Source organism: Micrasema longulum, unplaced genomic scaffold, assembly GCF_059751315.1.
Source record: "Micrasema longulum isolate JH-2025_06_02 unplaced genomic scaffold, ASM5975131v1 h1tg000248l, whole genome shotgun sequence".
Taxonomy (NCBI): domain Eukaryota; kingdom Metazoa; phylum Arthropoda; class Insecta; order Trichoptera; family Brachycentridae; genus Micrasema; species Micrasema longulum.
Window position 1 is genome coordinate 1,455,451 of NW_028277453.1, and position 26,553 is coordinate 1,482,003.

At 31.1% G+C, this 26,553-nt stretch overlaps 1 protein-coding gene across 4 annotated transcripts in view; it reads right to left on the reverse strand.

Moving 5' to 3' along the window:
• The window catches only part of cv-c (RhoGTPase activating protein), a 706,457-nt gene that overhangs the window by 225,794 nt on the left and 454,110 nt on the right, over positions 1-26,553 (reverse strand). Inside the window, exon 2 of one of the 4 annotated variants that reach the window (XM_088223713.1) lies at positions 25,596-25,644. The exons of the other annotated variants lie outside the window; for them this stretch is intronic. The gene's annotated coding sequence lies outside the window, so the exon portion shown is untranslated. The remainder of the gene's footprint in view (positions 1-25,595; positions 25,645-26,553) is intronic. 4 annotated transcript variants of the gene reach the window in all.

Sequence of the window (26,553 nt, forward strand, 5' to 3'; positions counted from 1 at the left end):
TACTGTGCCCCAAGAGTTTTAAAGAGTTCTCAGTACGTGGGTATTTTCGAAAACCCTGGCAGTACGCAGAACAAATCCTAACATCTTCAATGCATTACCACTGATTGTCTCTATGTGTCCATGAAATGTCAGGGTGCTCACAAATCTAACGCCCAGATCCTTAAAATTCAATGTTCGTATCAGATTCTGGTCATTCATTTTGTAGCGAAAAAATAGAGTTTTTTGGGCCCTAGTGTAGGACGTTATTACCTTTAAGAATAGTTTTAAGTCATCCGCAAACAACAGAAAACGCGAGTTCAAAATTACATTTTTAATATTATTAATGGAAATTGAGAACAACAATGGACCCAGGTTAGAGTCCTGCGGGACACCCGAGAATGTATGGAAACACTCTGACGCAAATAGACGGTAAGAAACATATTGATGAATAGCATTGGACGTGAAATAAACCTATTTGAAAATGAAAGAGTTCGTGGATGTTACCTAAAATTAGTATATAATTATCTGTAGTCTATTCTTCCAACCAGTGTAGAACCTAACTGAGCGTTTTCAGCTGCTGCTTATGTTGGCTATAAACAAAAAAGCAGAGTTACAAATAAAACATTAGATTCTTTGAATTTCTGCGATTGTATTTTCGGAGTTCCAAATAGATTACTTTTTCATGTTTTATCCTAAAAGTTTATTTTATTGTATTGTAATTAACAAGTTTATTATGCAGAAATTAAAAAAAGAACCCAATCTTGTTTTTTTTGTCAGCGTCTTTTCAACACATTATACTTGATTTTTTGTTCAATTTAAACGACATGGTCGTATCCCGGGATAATCCCGCTGTCCCGGGATTATGCACCAAAAATGGATGGCACCCGGAATTGATAAAAATGTTCGGGATCTCATCTCTAATCTCATCGCATTATTGTAATAAAATCAATATTACTGATAATTGTGCTATTAATTCTATACAGACCGTTAAGTAAATATTGAAAGTGAACACTGAAATAAAAATTATTAAAATCCCGTGTGAAATTAATGCAGGAACACACCTAAAACGGCCTTTTTTGGCATGTTCCGTGCGCTTGTTGGAGACATTTTATTAAAAAAAACCCCTTTCATAACCCCAGATAAATAAGTTAAAAAATATTATATATGCATTAAAACCACTTTAAAGTTATCAAATTTTCACTGCAATTTCATCAAACTTTGAAAATATTTTGATAGGCTGGAGCCGCCTGTCACCATACAAATGTGTATTGCAAGTTTTGACTAGAGGTGTTTTAAAATAATCCTAACGATACCTTAATTTATTTGTCAGTTCAGAGAAACTAAAACCAGACGCACATCGGTTTGGATGTTTTTTTTTTAAATATAAGGCGGGATGTAAGAATGTGTAAGTACATGAAATAACTAATGTCGGCAGCCGGCTACTTTGTGTATTAGGCTTTGATAAAATATTTGAATATTTTTATTGGATTAAGCGTTCCTAATAATTTTCACATTGAACTTTAAATTAATTACAAACGTTAAAATAAATTCAAATTACTCGTAATTATAACTATACATATACCCACATACATAAGCATAGATATACACGCATTCTACATAAAATTAAAATTTGTATCCGGTTTTCCCCGGATCGAATTAAAGTCAGTTTACATTGGTTATAAAAAATCCTGTAATCAAATTTTTGAATAGTGGACAATTTCGACTTTTCACGTCGGTACAACGTATCGTTAGTTAGTTTATTTTATTTTAAAAAGAACAAAAAAAATGCTGAAAATTAGCACGGTTAATATAGAAATTGCATTTTAAATGTTCAACTAATTCATTGAGACCGACAAACACACACATGTATTTTCAACAACGACAAAAATAACCATCACGCTGTTTCTCCGTAGGGGTAAGCAGAGAGGATAGAAAGCCTCAGTCTTTGCATCTAGACCTCGCTTCCTCTCCATTCAAACATCTTATCAAGCACGAACGCCGATTATTCCTATTCTTGACATCTCCATCTTCAAGTATTTGTTGAATTTGATCGTGCCATGTCTTTCTCAGTAATCCTCGTTTTCCGCATCCATTAATATTCGCATAATAGATCTTTTTAGCCGTTATTTTGCTTTTCATTCGCTCTACTCGTTTTACTTCTAATTTAAGTGATTAATTGTAGCGTTTGTGTAAAAATTCAGTTCAATAAAATAAAATGGCTGAAATATACTTCAAAGTGTAAAAAAAATTAGACAGTGATTAAAAATGTAAGGAATACAGGTGTTTGAAAGAAAATTGACGTGCTTCGAAATGTAAATTTGAGATCCGTTCCTAAATCCTTTCATTTTAAGTGACCCAAAACTGTTGAATTTGACTTAGTATTTTTTACGCTTTGATCTAATGAAAATTTCGTGGCAGAAGGTATGTCTATATACATAATTGGAAGTTTTGAACCGGAAGTTGCGAAAAGGGTCCTACCGCTCCGGATGATTGTACAAAAATAGAGGGGAAGCAAGATGGCGGAAGGGACGCCATTTTGTGTTCGTTAAATAATGCCGAAATGGCGGGACTTTTATCGGAGATTGAGTTATATTTGCAATTACTTTCATAAAGAGATCAATTTGTGGACGTCCCATTAACGACGTTTAGCAAATATCTATAAATCAAATCAAATTTCCAATAATGGCTTTAGGCCATAGGAAGCTATTTGCCATAAACCTTATTTCACTTTATCGTTTGTAAATACACACTTTATAGTATTACTATCGTTATAAAGGTAAAATACCATCGAGTTAAAATTATCGAGCCAATAATAATAATGTTCAATCAAGCTGCAGTTAATCGTGTATTTTGATAACGGATTATATATTAATATTTACTTTAATGTACAATTTTAAAAAATATTTAACACTTAAAAATATAGATTATCATTTGAAATTCACTTTCTCAGCCCTAAAACTAGTAAGAAAAAATAGTGAATATCTATTCGTTTTCTTAGGGAAAATTTAAAAAGGTACATAAAAATAAAATTTAATAATATTATGGTGGTGCTTGTTACCTACTAAACGTCGGGCTATGTCGACTGCCTAGTAGGTTCCACATAAATTGCTAAATATTTATCCGCGTTGATATCATTCCGTAAAAATCGTCTCGTGAGAACGTTTTTTACTTCACGCTCGTTTTGGATAAATCTTCAGACTTACATGGTAAGTGTAATGCACAGATAGAGTAAAAGATTGTACTTACAGTTTTATTATATTTTATTAATACAAAAGATACAATATATTAACTTAACTTAACTTAATTTGATACAGAATGAAAATACTTAAAAATAACTCAAGGAATCTAATTTGTAAAACGTAAAATAAAGCAGTTAAGAAAAAGTATGAAATCGTAACAATTAAAATAAAGTTTATGTCTAAATAACGTGTGTGACCGAACACAGCCAAAACGCTTCTCCTGGTGTCCGTCGCTCGAACCTGGCGCGCGATGTCGTGTGTGACGTCTATAGTGTTGCCACAAAATTATAAAAAAATTGTTACAACTAAAATAATTAAAAATAAATGAACAGCAATAACAAAACATCACGCCGCATAGGCAGAGAGGAAAGAATGCCATATCACTCTGTATTTAAAAAAAGAAATTATTTTGCTTATTTTATTTATTCATACGCACATATTACAAAATAAAATAATGACGTATCCTTAACCCTATCAGGCCAAAAAAACTGTCTTGAGTTGGGATATAACACACTAGAAAGCGAAGGATGCATATTATTAAAGAATACTACAATTTTTTTTTATATACATACAGTCATTTTAATAAACATCTAGACAACACGCTTACTAGTACTATATTTAAATCTATGAAATGTCTTGCAGGAGTCTCCCAAAACGAAAAACCCAAACTTGTACACTTCTACTAAAAATATATTTTTCTCGATTTATAAGAAAACTTAATATGTTCATCCAGAACATCGAACACTCTTGGATGAAAGTTGTACGTGTTTTTGGTATTAAATAATTAAAATTACAGAGAAACCACGTACAAGCATTCTGCTGGGACCTCTCCTTGTTGTTCGACCAGAAGTGTGTAAGTGCTTCTTTTTTTTTCTTTCTTTTCTTACAAATATAAATATGCAGTATTTATAACTGTCGTAACATTTTGTAATTTATCTCTGTACTGAGTCTTCTTTGTATATTCTCACATGTAAAAAAAAAGTTTAAAGTTAAGTGTCCTTAGCACGGGTAACCCCAGTAAGGACGCGTTATTTTTATTATATTGTTTAAAATATTTAAAAAATGAATAAACAAACAAACATATAAAAATACTTATTTGGCATGTTTATAGATAATATAAAAAAAGAAACATAAACCAATTAATCAAAATTATTAAAATAAATCGAAAATTGCAAAAAATTATATATATTTCCTTCCAACCAAAAACGAGTTAGTTTTTGTATATGATGAGAAAATTCATATATGTATGTGAAACAAAATATGGCAAAAAAATAATCATAACAAATATCCAAAAAAAGTATGTAAATTTTAGGGTTCCTTTCAAAAACCTTTAAATACGCGAAAACAATTTTCTGCTTAAAATAACGTTAATATTATTTCCTGGTGAGAAACAAAGCGATCCATTACATTGAAAGCATTGCTATGTTCCCTGCAAGGATTGATATTATATTATGTTATATTATTACATATATTCATACCCTTTGTATTTGTATACAGAAGTATGCGTAATAGAAAGAATTTTCATATATTATGTAAACATACACGGTAGGACGCAGAATAATGCTTTTTCTATCTACTTCAGTCAGCTCATAGATTTTAGGCCATTATCGAAGTCAGAGAAAAGCTGTTAAATTTTATCCCACAATAATAGGTAGTAAACATTGCAATTAACGTGCTGTGTGTTTGAAAAATAATACTTCGTTTCAGAGTCAAACAAAGAAAAGAACATATATTTTTTAATGAGCAAGGTTATTTTAATGATGCACTTAGTTTTTGTTAAAAAAATGGATCGCTTAGTTTTTGTCATTACTGTAAGGGAGATGAGTGTTCGGAATGTTTTTGTTAGCACAGAAAAGAAAATTTAAGTTGCACTATAAACAAGGCATAATTAGGCATAATTTTATGTAGAAATAAAGGAAAATGTCACAAAAATGTATGTGATTTAAAATGCTTGTATTTCTTTTCAAAATCAAAAAAAAATCCATTTGGCTTCAGCCACTTTCATGTTCAATTTATTATCTTTAAATTGTTACAAAAAACTTTACTTCAAAACTAAGTCTTTATTGAGATCCCAGATACCTAAGTTAGTCTAAATTTGAAATGGCGTAATCTGCCGGTCTAAAAGTAATTATATTTATGTTACACAAAACTTTTAAGTATATATTTTAACAGAAATACCATTAAAAAATATTGTCTTTATCTAATTTATGTTTTATTATTTTATTATTATTGCGCGATTTAAAAAAACATTTATTTTAAAATGGCAAAATTGTATGATTTCCTAATTTTTTCGTTCGTTTTACCAGACAACAGCCTTAATGTACCTCACCGTAACTTGCGTACCAATGCTGTCATTGTGGGAAATTATAAAACCAACATCGGATTCTTTTCCCCTCTGCCAAGGATCCTTAGTAAAATGAACAAAATCTCAACGAACTGTTAATGAGTTACTACAGCAAAGGCAGGCATTCGATACGACAAATTTCAATGAATGATATGACAAATTTCAAAAATAAAAAATGCTAGTCATTATACCTTCCTTCATCAGTAAATGACATACAAAACGTATTTTTTATAAATAAAACACGGAAGTGTATGAACATATGGCAAAATTGAGTTTATTTTTGAAAGCTTAGCTGCGATGAACTCGATTGGACGATTTGATACAAAACGTTAAATCAAGATTTTCTTATATTCCAATGCTCAATATCTACTAAAGTTTGAGTAATTCACAATAATAATTTGACTTCTGCTGAATGCTAAATCAATTTATACATGAAAGGGAATTTTCGTGAAGAGCGTTGAATTATTTTGATTTTGCCGTGAGAAAAAATTCAGGGTTTAGGAAGAATTACAGATGTTGCGAATGCTCACATTTATCATTTACATCATCTCTCCTTTTTATTTTCAGAAAAATCAAAGTTTTTTTCAAGAATAATCAGGATTGATACATCGTAGGGGTTCCTTAAATTTCTAGTCCAGATTTATTACAGAATAAACATAAATATTACAAACGAAAAACGTAAAAGGCAAGGCATTTAAAGGACTTATAAAGTAATGCTTTACACACAAGTAAGATTTGCCGAAATCCCCTGACTCTGTCGAACCAAGTCATCGAAAGAGTCGAGAGTTTCAAATACCTGGGAAAATATGTTATAGAAAATGGTAACCTCTAAAAAGAACTGGGAGTGCGGCTAGGAATAGCAGGCACCACATTCAATAGTATGAAGGCTGTCTGGAGATCGGATTTTTACTCAGTGAGAACCAAATGCCGCTTTACATAACGTCTGCATAACACCTATTCTCCTCTACGGATGCGAATCGTGGCACTTTACTAGGGTACAAAACAGCAAAATACTGAATTTTAAGAATAGGTGTCTCAGAAACATGTCGGGTGTGCGGAGGTTTGACTTTGTGCGGAACAAAGTAATAAGAGAACGGAAGCAGCAAACTCCGGTGACAACTGTCATCAAGCGGAAGCGATACGGTTGGCTTAGCCATGTGCTTCGGATGCCTTCTGGCATCAGGTTCTTCCTTTACAAGGCATCAGGTTCTCGACGTCCTGGACGTCCACTGCTGACTGTTCGTCGGCAGTTCATGTCAGAACTATGGGACGCGAACCTGACTTGGGAGGATGCACAGGAGCTGGCAGTTGACAGAGATGCCGGGAGGATATTCGTGGACACCATATGCTCCAACTAGGGAGCGGACATGGAATGATGAAGATTTACCATTCTGCGTGTTTGTAAGTTTAAAAATACACGTTAAAATTTATTCTATTTTAATTTATTGTAACAGAGAGGGAAAAACTTTTTGAGGGAGAATATGGAACTCTGGGGATTTAAAGGGCTTATGACCTGTCATTAGATGGTTTAAGTGGCTACTTTACACACTGTTTTCACCATTTTGTCCATGTTTAAACATCAACTCTCTGTTGCAACAAATTTCAATCTAAATAACTCCCTAAGGAGGAAATCTAGCTTGTCTACAAACATTTAGACATACTCAAAACATTGTAGATTTATTATGTTAATTAAATAAAGACAATGCTGAATTTATTATTTTCAGCCCTAGCATTTATTAAAATCTCGAAGTTTCACATTAACTTACAAAAATACAATGATTTTTTCGTTTAATTATGAAAATTATCGTTATAAATTAGTATCCATCGCGCCTATATGCGATATTGTATTAGTATTGTAAAAAAATATCAGAATCAATAATTTAATATTTTTTTATCACTGTACAAACAAAAAAGGATAGAATTCATTAGTTAAGTAAACATTGATAAAGAAGCTAGTGAAGCTTTAAAACCGGTCGATAGAAAAAATAAAAATATGAAGTTGAAAATAAAGTTCTTTTATATTTATTTTATCACAATGAATAACCACAAATATAGTGCTTCAAATACAAATGTTATAAACTGTAACCATGTAAAAATACGTGCCTAAAACAAGGTTGTTTTATATATATTTATTTATATTACGGTTACAGTTTCATTTCAATGTACAGTTACAAAACAAACAGTGATTTCAAGATTATATATTTTTGAAGCAACACAAATGTAATTACATTTTCGACCATTTTCGCATTTGTGAATGTAGCGATTTCTACATTCGTATAAACCGTAGTACTAAGGGTATATTTTACTTCCATCATACTTTTTTTCATGTAAGCACAAATTTTATATCAATTCGCGCAAGTCTGAATCCTCAGGGCTAAATGCAAAGTAGGCTCTATGGAGGTAATTTAATTTATCTTACAATTCTTTCGTAAAGCTTTTTTGATAATTACCTACACACTTTATACGAAAAAATATCTACCCAAAAATGTACTTACGTTATTTTGCCCCGGTGTGGATGAAGATACAGTTGTGTGTGTGAAATAGGATCTGTATTGGACAAGGCATTGCTTCACTCGGGTGAAAATCCTGTAACCAGTCTGCCTTATAAAGTAGTGATTAGCGTGATCGCCTACCAAGCTTGAGAAGCAGAGTGGACATACAATATTGTATTGAATAAAGTAGCACACTACAATATTAATTTATTCATAGACTGATACTCAGTTTGTTAGCTTATGGGTTAAGAAATGGAAGATTCTCAGTAGCACTCCATATTACAGTGACCGATACTAGTAAAATTCTCGTCTTTGATGAAAGTGAACAATGGTTTGTAAATTAAATTTTGTAGATTGTCCAGGAAGCCTAATCTCTGGGTATGAACTGAACTAATATTTTGTACCGTTATATTCCGTAAAAAGGATGTAGTGACTGTTGAAATTGTCAAACGTAGTACCTACCTACAAACAATCCTTTCACTGTGACTTGATTAAATTTACGTAATTAATAACATTTAAATAGGTGGTGTTACATGCATGACTATGGGATTTATCTTTTGATGACTTATATGAAGGCGTGGGAGTTAGAAAAATCGAACCAGGTTGTAACCCGTGGTAGTATTATGGACTCACGGGCCAAAGGTCCGGTTCAAATCCCACTCGACCACAATTCGATTTCCATTTTTCCAGCACAAGTTATTTCCGACTTTTAGGAAATCGTCTGAAAATTTTAATATTTGAGTAAATAATAAAAATTCGAGTATTTCTCTTTATTAAAAAAAAATGTATATATTTTTTTTATTCGTCGGTATTTTATAGACCCTTATTAATTAAAAGTTGTTAAAAAAGTGATATTTCTCTATTTTGCAGGAATCACGTCAAAATAACACGCACGTATAAGACTAATATTAATATTAAAAAAAAACAATAAACTTTAATTGGCTCTTCGGTAAAATAGCCACATCTCGATTATTATTTTTTTCCTTTCAAGCGTCGGTATGCATTTAAAATCATTAAAATATAAAACCATAAGATTAATCAAGTAATTAAGAACAGCACTCAGCGATATTTTGTGTTGTCATTAGCAAATTACGAAAATTTAATTATTTACGAAATACGAATTAATTAATGATAAACAAATGGTAACACAGATCCTGTATTATATTATAGATTCAGGAAGAGGAAAACTTGTCAAAATCTGGCCCTCCCCAAACACTAGATTTGGAGATCTTGTTTTTGCCGTTGCCGGCCCCTCTGCCTGGAACCAACTGCCTTCAAACTTACGAATCATCGACAGTCCCAGTCAGTTCAGATCCCAACTAAAATCTCAGTTCTTTAGATTATCACACCCTCAATTTTAAATCACTTTAGTTTAGTAAGAATTTAAGCTTAAATATACAATGAGGAAGTTCAGTGTCTTTTTTTAGTTTTTTTACTAGTTAATAGACTATTAAACTAAGCCGAAAAAATATTTCTTTTTTTTACATATCGTATTATCAGCGCTATGATTTTTTGAAAGTTTTGTATTTCTGAAATAACTCCGCGTGTGACGTCAGATGTTATTCTATCCTATTGGTCCGTTTACGGTAAGCTTACCGGATATCCTTTACTGCTGTCACATCATTGGTTGGTTCATATGAACCAGTGACGTCAATCAAAGTAGTGCATTTTCATTAAAATAGTTTTTATTATTTTTTTCGTACATTTTCAAGAAACTTTGCCGTACCATTTAATGCTATAATGTTTACCGCGCGCAAAAAAACATTTCTTGTATCCAATTTTCCACAGGGCTGAAATTCCTCATTTTAAAGCGCCTTTAAAGTATTTTTTCTGAAAAATGGCGCTGTATAAATCAGCCAAATTTTATTATTATTATTATTATTCTAAAATGATCAGATAAACCAAAATCTTATATCTTGCCATACCAAAAGCAAGTACACCCGAAGGGCATGTATGACAAGATATATGCATGTGAATTAAGTTAGGAGTGTTTGTTAAGATATGCTTGTGGATTTTCGTTAGTTTTATTTTTTATGTTATTAAACAACTTACCTTTTTAAATGGGCTATTTTGTTTCATTTATTATTTATACTGTTATATATTGACTTGTAATATTGTTAATAAATTTTGTTGGACATTTCGACACCGTAAAATACTCGTATATTACACAGAAACCCAATCAATAATAACCGAACCTTTTTTATTACCTTCCATATAAAAACTGCATCAATTTGCGTTCATTAGGATTTTATTAAATTCTTTTTCGAAGAAAGGGTCGAGAGTATATACCCGGGCCCGTATGACAATAGGAGTTACTTCAATTGTCTGTAAATGAAAATAGAACTTTCGGTATTAAAAAAGAATATTTATTTCAAATATATTTTTAAACATGTTTAAATATACTACGAATACCGATAAAAACATGTGAAATGGATTAAGAAAAATTCGGTGTATTTTCAAAGTTAATACGGATATTAAGGAGAAACGTTTTCGATCAAAAAAATTTAACAAAATTGTTAAAAATTTGTCTCCGCAAATATACTTGTTTGGCCTTGACTATTGTGACGTCAACATTTGAGACGATGTTCTAATTAAATTTGAGTGGTCACAAACAAAGTTCGAAATTGAACCGGATCCTGGCATATTAGGGGCGTTCCCAATGCAATAAACGTTTTCTCGGGAATGAAAAATTGTAAATTTAAAAATACTTTTTATGCCACTAACAAGTACATTTTTTTTTAATCGGCAGTATTTCAGAACCTTATTAATTTAAACTTGTAAAACAAAGCTATGTTTTCCTATTAAAGGATTCCGACGATGATACTTAAAATGTTCATAGAAATATACACGTTTTATCACAGAAAATTACAATGTTTTTAGTATGTCCAAATGCATGCAGACTGGCTGGATTTTCTCCCTAGGGAGTTGTTCATATTTAAATTTGTTGCAACAGAGAGGGAAAACATTTTTGAGAAGGGAATATGGAAGTGCAGGCATTTACAGGGCTTATGATATGTCATAATTCCCTAGGGAGAAAATCCAGCCAGTCCGCAAGCATTTAGACATACTTAAAACATTGTTAAATTAACTACCTGGTAAAAGAAGAAGTATAAATAATTGAAAAATGGTTTTAAGGCGTTGCCTAGTAGGTGAATTGGTTCAGCCGGATGAATCTCACCAACATGATAAAGGTTTCAGCTTTTTTACTTCACAAAAGTCAACAGATGGAAGAGTTAAGGAAATGTTCAAACATAGCCAGAATGGTGAATGTTACCTATTATGTAAAGTGGCCACTTAAACCAGCCAATGACAGCCCTGCAAATGCCTAGAATTCCATTTTTCCTTCTCAAAAACGTTTTCTCTCTCTGTTGCAACAGATTTAAACAGAAAATTACATTTTACTTTATGACAGTTGAAGATAACTCAATGAACTTCACGTTGTAATCGGGGCCTAGGGTCTAAAATGCAATGTTACTGAGTTATCTTCAATTGTGTATAGTGTAAAATCAAATTCTCTGAATGCCAAATTAAATACTAAAATCAAAAAATTGGAAATGTATAACTACACTTACAATTTTCAAACAAATATACACATTTTTGTACCGAAAATTTGATTTTACTTTATAGGCAACTGAAGATTTCTCTGGTACCTTCCCATTTTAGTACGGACCCGGACGGAGATGTTTTTGTGAAAACAAATGCTCTGCGTTTATTTAAAATATTTAATTGATTTCGCAAAGTTCAATGTATGGCATAATAAAACTGAATAGTAAATGCACACATTGTAATTGGGTCGATAACCTTTCATACGCACTCATATATCGTTAGCCGTGACGTCTGCTACGTATTTACGAGTATATTTGGTAGCAGTGAAAAAACCCTTTACGACCGAAATTTGGCACAGTTTATAGGATTGCTTAACGCATACGGTTTTATGCTTTTATAGGCTTGAGTTAAATTAAATTTGGGCTACGTGTTCGTGGTTTTGTAATAATGGGATAATCCAAATCAGCCGACCGAAGTAATCCCCTTTGAGGTAAAGACTTTACATTTGCCAATAAAGATATAGTTATAAAATATAATAGAACTTCACAAGTGCCAATGTATGTAAGAAAAATGTTTGCAATTGGCTGCTGCACATCGATAGGGACCTGATTGTCAATCTTTTTAAAGTTCGAGATTAAAAATTTACAAATCCGCTTTCCTTCCATTCTTTTATTTTATTTTTATTTTTTATTAATCAATATATTTCATTAATAGCACATATTTTATAAATCCATACAAATCTTCTTTTATACATCTAGTAAATGTTATAACTGTAACTCTCCAAAAAAAGAGACTAACTCTTGTGTTTGGAGAGTGACTTACACCGTTATAGTTATTAATTTATTAGAATGTATATAATTTTGAATATACGAGTAAATGAGAAAAAAAAACTTGTAGGATATGAAAGGAAAAACAGAAAATAATAAAACATTCATACTTATTCAATTTGAAAGCAGTTTTTACAATTGTTCAAAAAATTTCTTCAAATTTACTTTGAATTTATTAATTAGTATTAGTTTTAATAGTTTTTAGTTCATAAGGGAGGTTATTGTAATTTTTGGCACATTTTTTTAATTGTATCTTGATATATTTTTATGTATTTTCATGATTTATTTTTGTATTATTTCATTTAGTAGTCACTGTTATTTGGCATATTTGATATTACTTTAATTTCTTACTTTTTATATCATATCCCAATTAATATTTCAATTACGTTTTTGTAATATTTTCTATTGATTTTAATGATTCTTTAAGTTTTTATATTTCAATACGTGTGTAACTAAATTTGAATAATTTATATTTCAATATTTATGTCTGATTCTTTTTTATGTTACCTTCTTTAAAATGATATAAATTAATATTTTATTATAAAAAAATAAATAAAACAACTTTGTTTTTAACCACCAATTTTTATTTTTCACCGACCGGTTTCAAAGCAAACAAACTTCTTTGTCAAGGTTTACGTAACTAATGAATTGATTCTTTTTTATTTTATTTCTATCATGTTCACTTAATACGTTACGTTACGTAAACCTTGACAAAGAAGCTTGTTTGCTTTGAAACCGGTCGGTGAAAAATAAAAATTAGTGGTTATAAACAAAGTTTTTTTATTTATTTTATTATAATGAATAACCACAAAGTTAGTGCTTCAAATATAAACATCATAATATTTTATTCTTTATTTTTTGTAATTTATCTTTCTGGATTGTTATTCCATTGCATCATTGTATTTTTTATTCTCGTTAATAATTATGCCTTATTACGGGCATAGCCTAAAAAGCTTTTTTATTTGAGTACATATGTAAACGAGTGTAATTTTTAATGAATAAACAAATAGTAAATTGTTTAAATTGCATAAAGTGAATGAAATTTAAAGAAAAATCTTAAATCTGAAATTTAAAAAAAAGAAAAGGCAGATTTCGTGATATTCTAATATGTAAAATGGCTGTAATTCAGTAATCAAACACATGTAAAAGAAAAAAAAGCTTTCATGTCATAATATTGACAAGCAAGTAAATAAAAAAAATATTAAATTTGCATAAAGTAAATGAAATTAATAGAAAAGCCTTTATTTTGAATGAGCAGATTTCGTGATATTCTGATATTTAAAATAGCTGTTATTCAGTAATCCAAAGCATGTAAAAAGTTTTCAGTTTATAATATCGACAAACATATAAATAAATAAATTATTTCATGCAATTGCTCCCCTTTACTCTTTCTGCCCAGGGAGGTGAATGTTTAACAAGGGCAAAAAATAATATAGCTTTAAATGTTTCTCCTTTTAACACAACATTTTGTTAAGGGTGCAAGGATTATTTCTCTGACAAAAAAATAAAAATGTTTTTTTTCTTTTTTAGCACTACAACAGGCCAGGAGGCCTAATAACAGTGGCGATTTACAACACAGAACACCCAGGCTTGTGAAAAATTTCATTTTTTATATTCTCACCGGGAAATGATCCCGGAACCTTCATTCGGAAAAAAATGAAAAATATTTGAAAAAAGCAATCAAAACATATCTGAAGCAAATCAGCAAAATTTTTTTTATAGTATTGACACGTAAACAGTGTACATATTTTTTTTTAAATTGTACATTCTTTAGAAGAGGTTTTCCCTATGAGGACTCTTAAATTGCTAATTCTAATTTCCCGTTTCACTGAATTTCCTCATTCACAATTATCAAACTAATTGGACAAATGTTTTCTACTCGATGTCTGCACTTAGGTAAAAATCCTGAATAAGAAAATCGAGTGGAGATAAATCCACCTTGTTGTCATGCTTGGCGCGATCGCCTACCATTATCGAGGTTCTGATTCCTAGCCGGGTGAACGTGAAATATAAATTTTAAAAGTTATTAAAACTGCAATATTTCATGTTTCTGAACTGGCACCTAAAACGTAAGACTGACTACCTTTCCTTTATGTAACAGATGACCGAAATACGCTTCATTTGGTTAACCAATACAGTATCCAATGCACCATTGAGTGCGGAAAAGGAAATGACAATTGATGATTTTTTTATTTTTAAGAAGCTTGTTTAGCTCTGAAACCGGTCGGTAGAAAAAAAAATATAGGTTAAAACAGATGTTTTATTAATTTTATTGAATTATTTTTGTCTCATGCAAAAACGTCTACTTTTTCGTTAGGCCAATATGTACAAGAATTTATATTATAATTTAAATAATACGAAAATTGTAAAATACTAAATCAATTAAAACGAACTGCACTAAGTATTAATTTTAATGTTTGGGCACATAAATTAGATCAATTTTTATTATTCGAACCTTAGTACTATTGCGAAAATAGTAAAATTGCAAAAATGAATTCAAACCAAAAAAGATAGTATTTACTATGTTATCAAAAGACGTTTGACTTTGAATTTGAACATGAAAAGTCCCGAAGCTCTATAAAAGTTTTCAATTTAAAGGTTACACAGATTCGGTACAGCTTTTCGACTGACTCGATTTGTGACGACATTGAAAAATGAGAACTTAATCGTTTATGAATCACAGAATTTCAAGCTGCTTGAAACCGAAATCCAATATAAAATATAAAATCAGCTTAATTCAAAGCTCCCGCCTAGACATTTATAAGCTACAAGCTTAGCGTAATCAATTCGTTTTAATAAAAATGTACAATACAAAAAAGCTTAAATCAAGATACGGAAATAGGCCTCATATACAATTAGTCCAGTAAATATGCGTAGCTGAGTGGGATTATTGGATGCGTAAGTGTAAAAATAAAATATGTTCTTAGTTATTAATCGGGGATTTTGGTAGGGGCAAAGCCTTATAGCTTTTCATGACTGTAATTTTGTGACATTAGACTTACGACTTTGGCCATGGAGGAAGTCATTTTAATTCCCTAGAATTATTACCATTCATAATAGGGGTTTGTACCAACGCATTGGTCATTAAATTGATTTTATCGAAGTAATGGGATTTTGAAACAAAAAGATTTAATGTACGGATAAAAGCGGAAATTACCCTTAAACTTTATATGGTGTAAGAGTTAGGTGTATTTTATGCGTAGATTTTATTACTTAAGCATTGAATTTGTAATGATTTTTGTGTATGTAAATTCCTATATAGTGTAAAGTCATATCTGCAAATGTGGAGACTTAACATCTAGAAACTTTTTTCGTAATTTTTGCACCACAACAGGCAAGGATGCCTAATTACAGCGGTAAATTACAGCACAGAATACTTAGGGATAATTTAAATCTGACTAACATTTTTTAATCTCGAGACAATAGTTTTAATATCACAAATTGAGTATAAATTACAGGCTTAGGAGATAAGATATATACATTATTCGTTAGAGTAGGCCGATGATGTATGAAGTTTTTAAAAAAATTTTTAGACATCAAAGTAAAAAGAGTTTAAAAAGTTGCATTTTGGATCACATTTAACGTAAAAATTATTCCATACTACTTTTGGACCTCAACCGAGGTTTGAAGTTTATATTAATTATCTATAGTGGTAAAATTATTTTTTTGATAGTAAAGATGTAACTTAATCTCATAAAAAAATCAAACAAGTTTTACAACTACCGAAATGCAAAAAGTTTGCACTCCGCGGAACTGATACCGTTAAGCGCCTGGTTAATATTAACGAAAACAATGGCTCGTAAAAACAATGCTACCCATTTATTACAAAACATAGTGCAAATCACGCCCTTAGATGCTTGTTTAATAAAGTTTAATGTACATTATAAAATTTAATTGAATAGATTTTCTTACTTAAATACGAAATGATAGTCGGCTTAGAGCAAAAAATTGACTTCTGACTGAAATTGAAATTGATTCGAAAATTTCAAGCTCTGAAAATATTTAAAAAAATATTTTTTGCATTCCGAGAAATCGAAAAGGCCACTTTTTAGACCTCTTTCATTTCAAATTCGTCCCACCCTAATATACGTGTATACTATGTATAAAAAAAGTTATTTATTCTAATATTAGTAAATATTAAATGCTTTAAACATAAATAGTTATTAAATCAATTCTTATGATTTATTATTTACTTCATTCTTTCGTATTATTTACTCAAATGTTACATTTTTCTGACTATTTTCTAAAAGTCGTACATACCGAGTGCTGGAAAAACGGAAATCTAATTGTTGTGGAGTGAGATATGAACCTCGGACCTTTGGTCCGTGAGTCCACAATACTACCACTTTATAATTTGTTATATAATTATAAATATTTTATAATTTGGGAAGCATGTGCTTAGAAAAGAACTCAAAATTAAAATGAGGAAAACATGAAAATAAAATATTTTTTAAAGCGATATATATATATGTACAGCCGTCAAAAAAATATTTTTTTCTCTTAAGCAATTCTGTAATATGAACGTTATTTTATTTATAATATAATGTTATATTCTTTTTCAAAATTTATTAGTAAATTGAACACAATCATTGTTTTTATTGAAAACAATAAAGCCACCAATGTAACACATCATAAACTTCACATTTTATATTTATCAATAAATTTTTAAGAGTACGTTGCTATCAGTCAGGTTCAAGCTATGAAATCCAGTGAAATATTTGTCTCAAAACTTTACGAGGTCTTTTTAAAGTTAATAGTATAGTTTTAGTGTGAAATGTGACTTCAGTTGCGGCATGGCGCAATTACTAGATCGTAAATGCACCGTGACAAAAGAATATTAGGGTTTAGGGACAATAGAAAATGGCTTCACGCAATACGCTTCCATTTTGTTTTAATATCCCAAGTTATACCTATAAAATTGTTATTATTTTCTAATCCTTAATATTAACGAGTTGACCGCGAGAAAATGAAATTCTTAACGGCTCTAGTCCAAAATTTAACTTTAATTTATTGGATAATAAATGTTTTGGTTTTATTTTTTCAGTAAAATACAAGTGGATTTGGACAATTTATTTATTTATTCCGGATATTTTTAAAGGGCCATTTTTATGGAAAATCACCTCAAAAGCGCTGTACAATAAACATCCCAACACGTCCTGCGGTTACAGAGCACATAGGCGGATGGGATTTTAGTTCCCCTTTTCCAAAATATTATTTTTTATTTTAAAATTTTTATTGGAGTTAGGTAAAAACATGTCTTGTAGCTACAGAGCGCACGGACGGTTACAATCTATTTACATTTTACAAAAAAAACTAAGAAGTGTTTTTAATAAAAAACACAATTTAAAAAAAATGTTTACAGATAGAATCTAGATTACAACATATCATGCATTTCAGTTAGCTGCTTGTTGTATGCTGATGATGCAGTTCTGTTAGCAAGCAGCAAGGATGATTTGCAACAAATAGTATCTAGAATGTATGATGTATGCCTGGAGAGCGAATTGGCGATGAACGAAAGTAAGTCAAAAGTGATGGTATTTGAAAGGGATAGTGAGGTTACTGACCGCATAATAAATGTAAACAACGAATGTCTTGAACAAGTAGAAGAATTCGTGTCTCTGGGAAGCATGTTTTCAAGAGATGGAAGAGTAGAAAAAGATGTCGAAAGGAGAGTGAATGCGGGCAACAAAATGAACGGAGCACTAAACACAGTAATTGCTAATAAAAATATGTCAATCGAAGCTAAACTGGCAGTCCACAACGGAGTTTTAGTCCCGACACTTATGTTTGGAAGTGAAACATAGAACTGGCAAAGGAAGGATGAAAGCCGAGTGAACGCGGTTAAAATGCGATGTCTTAAACGAATGGGTGGGAAATCAATATATGACAGGGTTACGAATTATGAAAATGAGGCGAGAGTGTAAATCTGAGTCAAGTATAATAGAAAAGATTAAGAAAGGGTCTCTGAGATCGTTTGGTCACGTAGAATGAATAGACAACGAAATAATGGTAAAACAATTATACATGGCGAAAATGAACGGTAATGTGTGACGAGGACGACCAAGGAAGACGTGGCATGATCAGATAAACCAAAATCTTAAGTCTGGTCATGTCAAAATCAGACAGAACCGAATGTGGAAGAAACTAGGAATGTATGCCAGAATAGACGTATGTGGCGTTCCGTTCTCTCTGCCTACCCCTACGGGGAAATGAAGTGATGGTAGTAGTAGGAGTAGTAATGCAGCTACAGAGCGTACGGACGGTTAAAAATCTAGACCCTATTTACAGTTAAAGATGAATTGTTTTAAAATAATTTTACAATTAACCAAATCGACATAATGTGAAAGCTCATATTATCAAACATCTTGCAGCTACAAAGCGGATGAATGAATGGAAGTCTAGCAATATAAAAATGTTTTCAAAAAGTTTACGAAAGATAAAATTCATCGAGCAGTAAGTAGTAAATTTGGCAAGTGTGCACTGTGCATATGATACAACGGCACAAAAAGTGACATGAGGAATTATTAAAATTATCGGCACGATGGCGGTTCATATATGAGTCTTAAAAATTAGCTGAAATTTCACGGCCTGCTGGAAACTGCCATAACAATACTTAGCGAAAAAGGTTAATAAACGCAATTTTATTAAGGCGCTGAAGTCGAAAGAAGTTAATTGCTCATTTTGTTAACGAAAAGGCGGACTGTAAATGAAAATCGAAATTCATTCAGTTTTGTGATTGGGAAATATTTGAAAAAGGATAGGAACATGGAATGGATACCTACCTTTAATATAATCTGAATGTTCTTCAATTTTTGGCACTGGATCACAAAATGAACCATAAAATAAAACAATGTTTTCCACGACGCGCGACGATTCCAACCACTTTTTATCCGATTTTATGTGAAGTCGAAAATGTTGTTTGGTTTTCGTTTTAAATCCGAATCTTCTAATTTTGAATATCTTCTATCTTGATGTTAGGTAGGTACCATAAGGATGGGCCAAAGGAAGGATGGGAACGAAAGGTAATCGGCCAGGAATAGTTTCGATAAATGCTGTTATTTACTTAACACATTTTGTGGAATACTTAATACGTATTAAGAATTATTGATTATGTGTGATAAACGATGGATGAGGTTCCAATAAGTGTTTTCTATAGTTTTTCTATGTATACAGCTAATACTGAAAGGAATCGGGTTAAGTATTAAGGGAGAGAAGCTTAGAAAGGTTAAGTGTTTAGGAGTATCGAATGACAAAGCAAAAGGGGCGGTTATTGGATCAGGAGTAATATTTTGTATAAGCATAGATACACTATCGAGAAATAATATCACAACCTAAAGGTGTCTTTAGAAACTTCTCGAAAGGGGTCAGATAATCTGGATTAGCCCACCGATACTTCAGAGAAAAGTAAATTCTTCCAAAGGAAGGGGATTTTGTTGGTTTATGTAAATTATATAGTGGTGAGCCAGCTGCTTGATTTCATTTGATTATTTGTAGGTTGATCTTATAAGAGATATTCCTTTTAAAGAGAATATGTAAAAATATCAAATATTTACATTTATTATTTTACATCAGATGTTTATTAATGTAATCTCCATTTGAATGTTAATTATAAAAAAGGAAAGCTAACAAAAAGCAAAAAAAAAAACAAATGTTATTTTTGATAAAAGTAACAACTTTAAAAAAATGTATTTACAGTCTTAAAACGGGGAAGCTATCTTTGGTTAGGTGGGTTAAATGACTCACCAGCAAAAAAATGTGTAAGTGTACTTTTACTACTCATTAAATATATTGTAAAAATAATATATATTTATAAATATATTGTAATAATGTATAACTAAATGTAAACTGCTGTAATAAATATGTTACAATAAATAAAGATAAATATATATAAGTCGGCCGCATGGTGTATTGGTCAGCGCGTTTGCCTACCATACAAGAGGTCTCGGGTTCGAATCCCGACATGGTTGAGATGAAATATTTATTTAAAAGGTGTTTTACACTAGAATATTTCATAGTCCCCGGACTGGCACCCGAACCGTAAGACTGATCATCTTACCTTCGTGTAATAAAAAATATCAACATTTCTGAGATTGGTGTACCAATGCAGTGCCCTATGCACCATTAGGTGTGGAAAGGGAATGATGATGATTTATACATTTTTGGAATATTTTGTATGTACATATTATTTTATTTATTTGTTCATAAGCCAATAATTTTATATACATTAATTTATTGGTACACGAGTCCCAAATCCAAGGGAAAATTTACTAATTTGTTTTGGAAAAATAAAAAAATAATTTTGCACTTAACACATACGTGATATTTAAATAGATAGAAACATAAATAACAATATAAACGTTTAAAATCAATATTTCACGTCCAGCCTGCAAAGAATCAAACCCGGGACTGGTAGGTGAATAATTCAACTACTACACAACGAGGCAGATTATCTGTACTGATTTCTATGATCAGGATTTTTACTTGAGAGCAGCTATCGAGTCGAAAGCATTCGTTGAGGGTTTTGATCATTTTTCACACACAGAGTAACATGCAAATGTTTCAATCTGGGTCAGGAATCGAATTCATAACGTAATGCATGATAGAAAAACTAACATATATGTGCTATGTAACTTTTTTTTTTATTTTTTATTTTTATTTATTTATTCACACTCTTTATCAAAATACAATTCCATGTTCACTTTGCCCAGCTAACAAGGGTACATACCCCGTTCCAAGCTAGGCAATTACATTTTAATATATTATAATAGTTAACAAATTAATATAGAGCACAGACAAACAAAATATAAACTTATTCGGATACACATTTTGATTCATATACATACAGACATACACATATATACTCATGTACATACACACACACGTACATAAACCCATGCGCATACACATACATACATTCATAAAAGCGAAATTTCATGGTTGTCATCTATAAATATTTTTTAAATTATTCCTTATTTTTTATATTTTATTTTTGACACCCAGTAAGGTTCTCCAATTCGTGGCATGCATCAACTTTTCTGACTCCCTACGACCAATGTCATGAAAGAGCGAGGTCAACACCTTCCGTAACTTGACAACACTCCCGTCTTTCCACGATTCTGGAAAAGGTTATGGACCTTTTTGCCTACGTTATGGTGTTGTCTCGATGCCAGAACAGTGTTGACCCCTTCACTTAGTATCAGATCCCTATTAGAGTAACTTGTATTATGGTTGTGGTTGACGCTTGGGTAAATGTCTCTCTTTATGTGTGTAACCACTACCGTTCTCAATATATACTGTTGAATAATATTCAGTACTCTGAATTCTTTGAAGAGCAAGTTACTTGGATAACGAAATGTTTTTTTTTAAAATGACTCGGATTAAAGATTTCTGTGCAATTGCTACAGGTTCAAGGGCGGTTTTTGCGCAAGCTCCCCAACCAATTAGACCGTAAGTCAACACAGAATTTGCCATTGCATGGTATGGGTGTTTCAAGTCCGGGACTTTAAGTATATTTCTAAGTGGGGTGAAAAAATGTATAAAGCGCTTAATTTTTGCAGTTATAGTTTCAATTTGTTCATTCCATCTCAAATACTGGTCTATAATTATTCCAAGATATTTTATACTTTGAACACTACTCAGTTTTTTGCAGTTGCAATTTACCATCACTGAACAATTATGTAGTTGAAGTTCGTGAATTTCATTAGGTAACTTATACGAATATGTAATATATAGTTAAAATAACTTCCTTATTTCTCGTGTCAAGTGCACGGATCAGTAGCAACTACTTATTCTGAACACTCCTATGAATCCGGGTCATCAAATACCAACAGTTTAACTGTATAACTATAAAAATGCATCTTTACGACTACTGATACGAAATTGTTACACATTCTTGCATTACAAAATGGCGGAATGGTATATATTGGAAAATTGAATAAAAAATTGGAAATCCGAACAAAATTCTGACCAAGATATTATAGTTAATTTTGTTTGTTGTATTTCAAAATTATTTTTTTTATTTATATCCGTCTAAAATGTATTACAAAATAAAGCCTTTAGAATCATTTTGAAAAAAAAACGAAATTGTGATGAAATTATTAACATATAAACAAAGAATATGTTACAATACAATGATATTTGTTCATAAAATTATAAACTCTAATAAAAAAACAGAATTTTGGAAAAAAATTGATCGGAACCAGCATGAACACGATCACAATACTAGAGAAAAGAACAAAATTAGACTTACATTTAGGAAAAAGGCAAAGTCGCAAAATTCAATTTTATTTAAAGCAATTAAAAAGTATTACGAAATGGAAAAAATATTTATGAAGAAAAAAACGTATCAAAATTTAAAATAATGAAATAAAGACACATGTGATAAACAATTTATAAATTAAATATATTTGCAATATTATTATTAGAACACACATAACAATATGTATGATATGTGTGCCCTAATTTAAGATTTAAATAAAAATGTAGATTTCTAAAAAAAATTATGCCTTCCTCAATATTAATATTGTCTCCTTTAAAGTAATGCATAGGATATAAGAAAAAAAAGACAAAAATACTTCCTTCCAAGGCAATGCCACTGCATGACATTACCAACACTATTTTGAATTTCGTAAACTTTTCTGCTCATATAAATTAAAAATACGCATTTCATAATGATATTCTTAACCATAATATACGAAACTCAAAAAACCTTCATGTATCTAAATTTTGCTCAGCGAAGATTGGAAAAAAGTCTCTAAAAAATATTCGCCATTCCCAATTTAATACTGCCCGATGAACTAAAAAACTTAAAGTCAAAATCTAAAATTGTTGCAATTAAAAAAATTTCATTTATTTAAAAAAAAAAAAATTAGTTAAATCATTGTGATAGTGAAAGCTATTATTAAAATTTATAAAGATAATGTATAATACTCTATTGTATGTTTCTAATATAAAGTTTTCTTACGTATTAACTGATATTATGTGTCGTCACAAAAATATTTTCTTTTTATAAAACATCCCAAATGAGTTTTTTTACAACTTCTGGGAGTAAAATATATTTTTCATGTATTACAAGTTTTATTATTAATAATAAAAATATTAAAAAAACACCTGTGCCAGCGTTTTTTCCAATCCTCGAAAAATTTCTGGAGAGTACTTTTTTTAAATTTATTTTTTAAATTTAAATCTTAAAGTAGGGCACACATATCATACATATTGTTATGTGTGTTCTAATAATAACATTGCAAATATATTTAATTTATAAATTGTTTATCACATATGTCTTTTTTGTATAACCTTCAGTTCTGTCAGTGATTCGATCTTTATCTAGTCGCATATCGTCATCTTTTCTTTATCCTCTTCATCTGTAATAACAGGAGAAATTTGCAGAGGGCTTAGTCCAGTGAATACGGTGGCTGGAGCATCAACGCGGTCTGCTTTTTTTTGTAAAAAAGTCACAAACAAGTCGCGAAGCGTGATAGGCGTCCATCATTTTCATTCTAGAATAATCTTAAAAATTCGCCGACCACACCAAAACTCGTCTATCACTTTGTCTGTCAAAAATCAAATATGCGTCTAAATTATCCGAAAATTGACAGATCAATTATAAACATAATTACGTACCTACCAATCAAGGGAGAAAAAATTCCGACAATTACGTTTTTAAATTTCGAAATTAAAATATTCTGTGTATTTTTAATCCCTTGTATAGATATAGTCTGGGTCTACGTTTAAGGCGCACGGAAGGAATGCATTATTGTTCTGTGATACTGTCCGGTTGACTTGAGATAAAAATCAGCTTCTCGACATTCACGAATACGAGTATACTGTAATCTTTGAAAATCGAGGCCCCAATTTTCATTGAAACACCGGGCAGAGTTAACACACATTACCGCATTCCTTCTAAGCGCCTCGAACGAAGGCCCCGAATATACCTACTTTCTAGACGTTCAGTGGATGTTGTATCTGTACTCAAAGCAGTAAGAACGTTACTGACATTATTGGCACTGTTTAATACGCATGAATATTATTTCAAGTGGATTTAACGAGCGAACGACCAGCCCTTCGTATACCCACCTGCCTCTTAGGTACTTATTTAAAACAATACTTTGATAAAACAAATAAATTGTTTTAGTAAAAACTTTTTTTAAAAATATTTTTTTAATTTAATTTCAAACTGCATATTATAATTACTTTGGTAAAGTGCCCATGAAGTTTTATCCATAATAATAAAATTTCTATGGCATAGTCGCAAATGGCAAACACGCTTACCACTAGACCACGAGGCGGACTATCAATTTATTAAAAAAAAAAATCAACTAAGGCAACAATATTTTGAGTTTGTCCAAATTTTTGTAGACAAGGACTGGATTCAACTCCCTGGGGAGCTGTTTATATTAACATATAACAACAGAGATGAAGAACATTTAAGAGAAGGCAAATTCAAATATAGGCAGAATCGTGAATGTTACACAGTGTGTAAAGTGGCCACTTAAACCAGCCATTGATAGGTCATAAGCCCTGTAGATGCCTATACTTCTATATTACCTTCTCTTAAATGTTCTTCATCTCTGTTGTTGTATGTTAATATAAACAGCTCCCCAGGGAGTTTAATCCAGTCCTTGTCTACAAAAATTTGGACAAACTCAAAATATTGTTGATAAATTACCTGGTCCATGAAGAAGTATAGAAATTAAAAAAATAATATTTTCAGGCGTTGCCTAGTATGTAGGTGAAATAATTCAATTAGATGAATCTCACCCGCATAAATAAAGGTTTTAGCTTTTTAACTTCACAAACATCATCAGATGAAAGAATTGAAGGAATATAGATGTTCAAATATAGGCAGAATGGTGAATGTTACACAGTGTGTAAAGTGGCCACATAAACCAGCCATTGACAGGTCATAAGCCCTGTTGATGCCTATACTTCTATATTACCTTCTCTAAAATGTTCTTCATCTCTGTTGTTATATGTTAATTAACTAAGGCATTCTACCAAGACTTTTGCTGTATCAAACACTAAAGGCTGTATTCTTCGTTTTGTCAACATCATTAGTTGTCTCATTTCGCAGCTGGGAAAATCTCGACAGGGTTATTTATTTCATATCCAGGTCAATTATAATTTAATGGATCTTGGGAAATGACGTAATTTAATTAATTAAGCTTACCGCAGTAATTGGGAAATTGCCCGGCCGAAGATTGACTCAAAATTCATACCTGCGAAATAAAGAAAAGTTACATTAGCTTTCATTACAATATTATACATGTAAAATAGTGAAATAAAAGTAATTAATAATGTATAATTAATTATTGCGGTCAGCATTGATTTATGTAAACACCAAATATTTATCTGCTTCTTTTCATTCTACATATAAACATAATGGTATATTACAATATTTGAGTTTGTCCGAATGTTTGTAGACAAAATACTGGATTTCACCCCTTCGGGAGTCATTAAGATTAACAAATTACAACAAGGATGGAGAATACCTAAAATAAGGGAATATGGAAGTCTAGGTATTTACAGGGCTTATGACCTATCATTGGCTGGTTTAAGTACTTCACTAAAATCAACAAATGGAAGAATTGAAGAAATATGGATGTTCAAACATGAGCAAAATGGTGAATGTTACACAGTGTGTAAAGTGGCCACTTAAATCAGCCAATGACAGGTCATAAGCCCTGTACATGCCTAGACTTCCATATTCCCTTATTTTAGGTATTCTCCATCATTGTTGTAATTTGTCAATAATAATGGTATATTATCATCATCATTCACCTTCAGCACCTAATAGTGCATAGGGCACTGCATTGGTATACCAACCGCAGCGTACCTTGATAACTTTTGTTACATGAAGGTATTTATTTATTTACTAACGGACTTAGTCCATACAAAAAATGGCAAACACATATCCTAATAATACATACAGGCACAATTGAAATAACATACAATTAATGAAAAGTAAATCTAAATTTGTTGCAACAAAGAGCGAAAACATTTTTGAGAAGGGAGTATGGAAGTCTAGGCATTTACAGGGTTTATGACCTGTCATTGGCTGGTTAATGTGGCCATTTTACACACTGTGTAACATTCACAATTTTACCTATGTTTTTATTATTTTTATT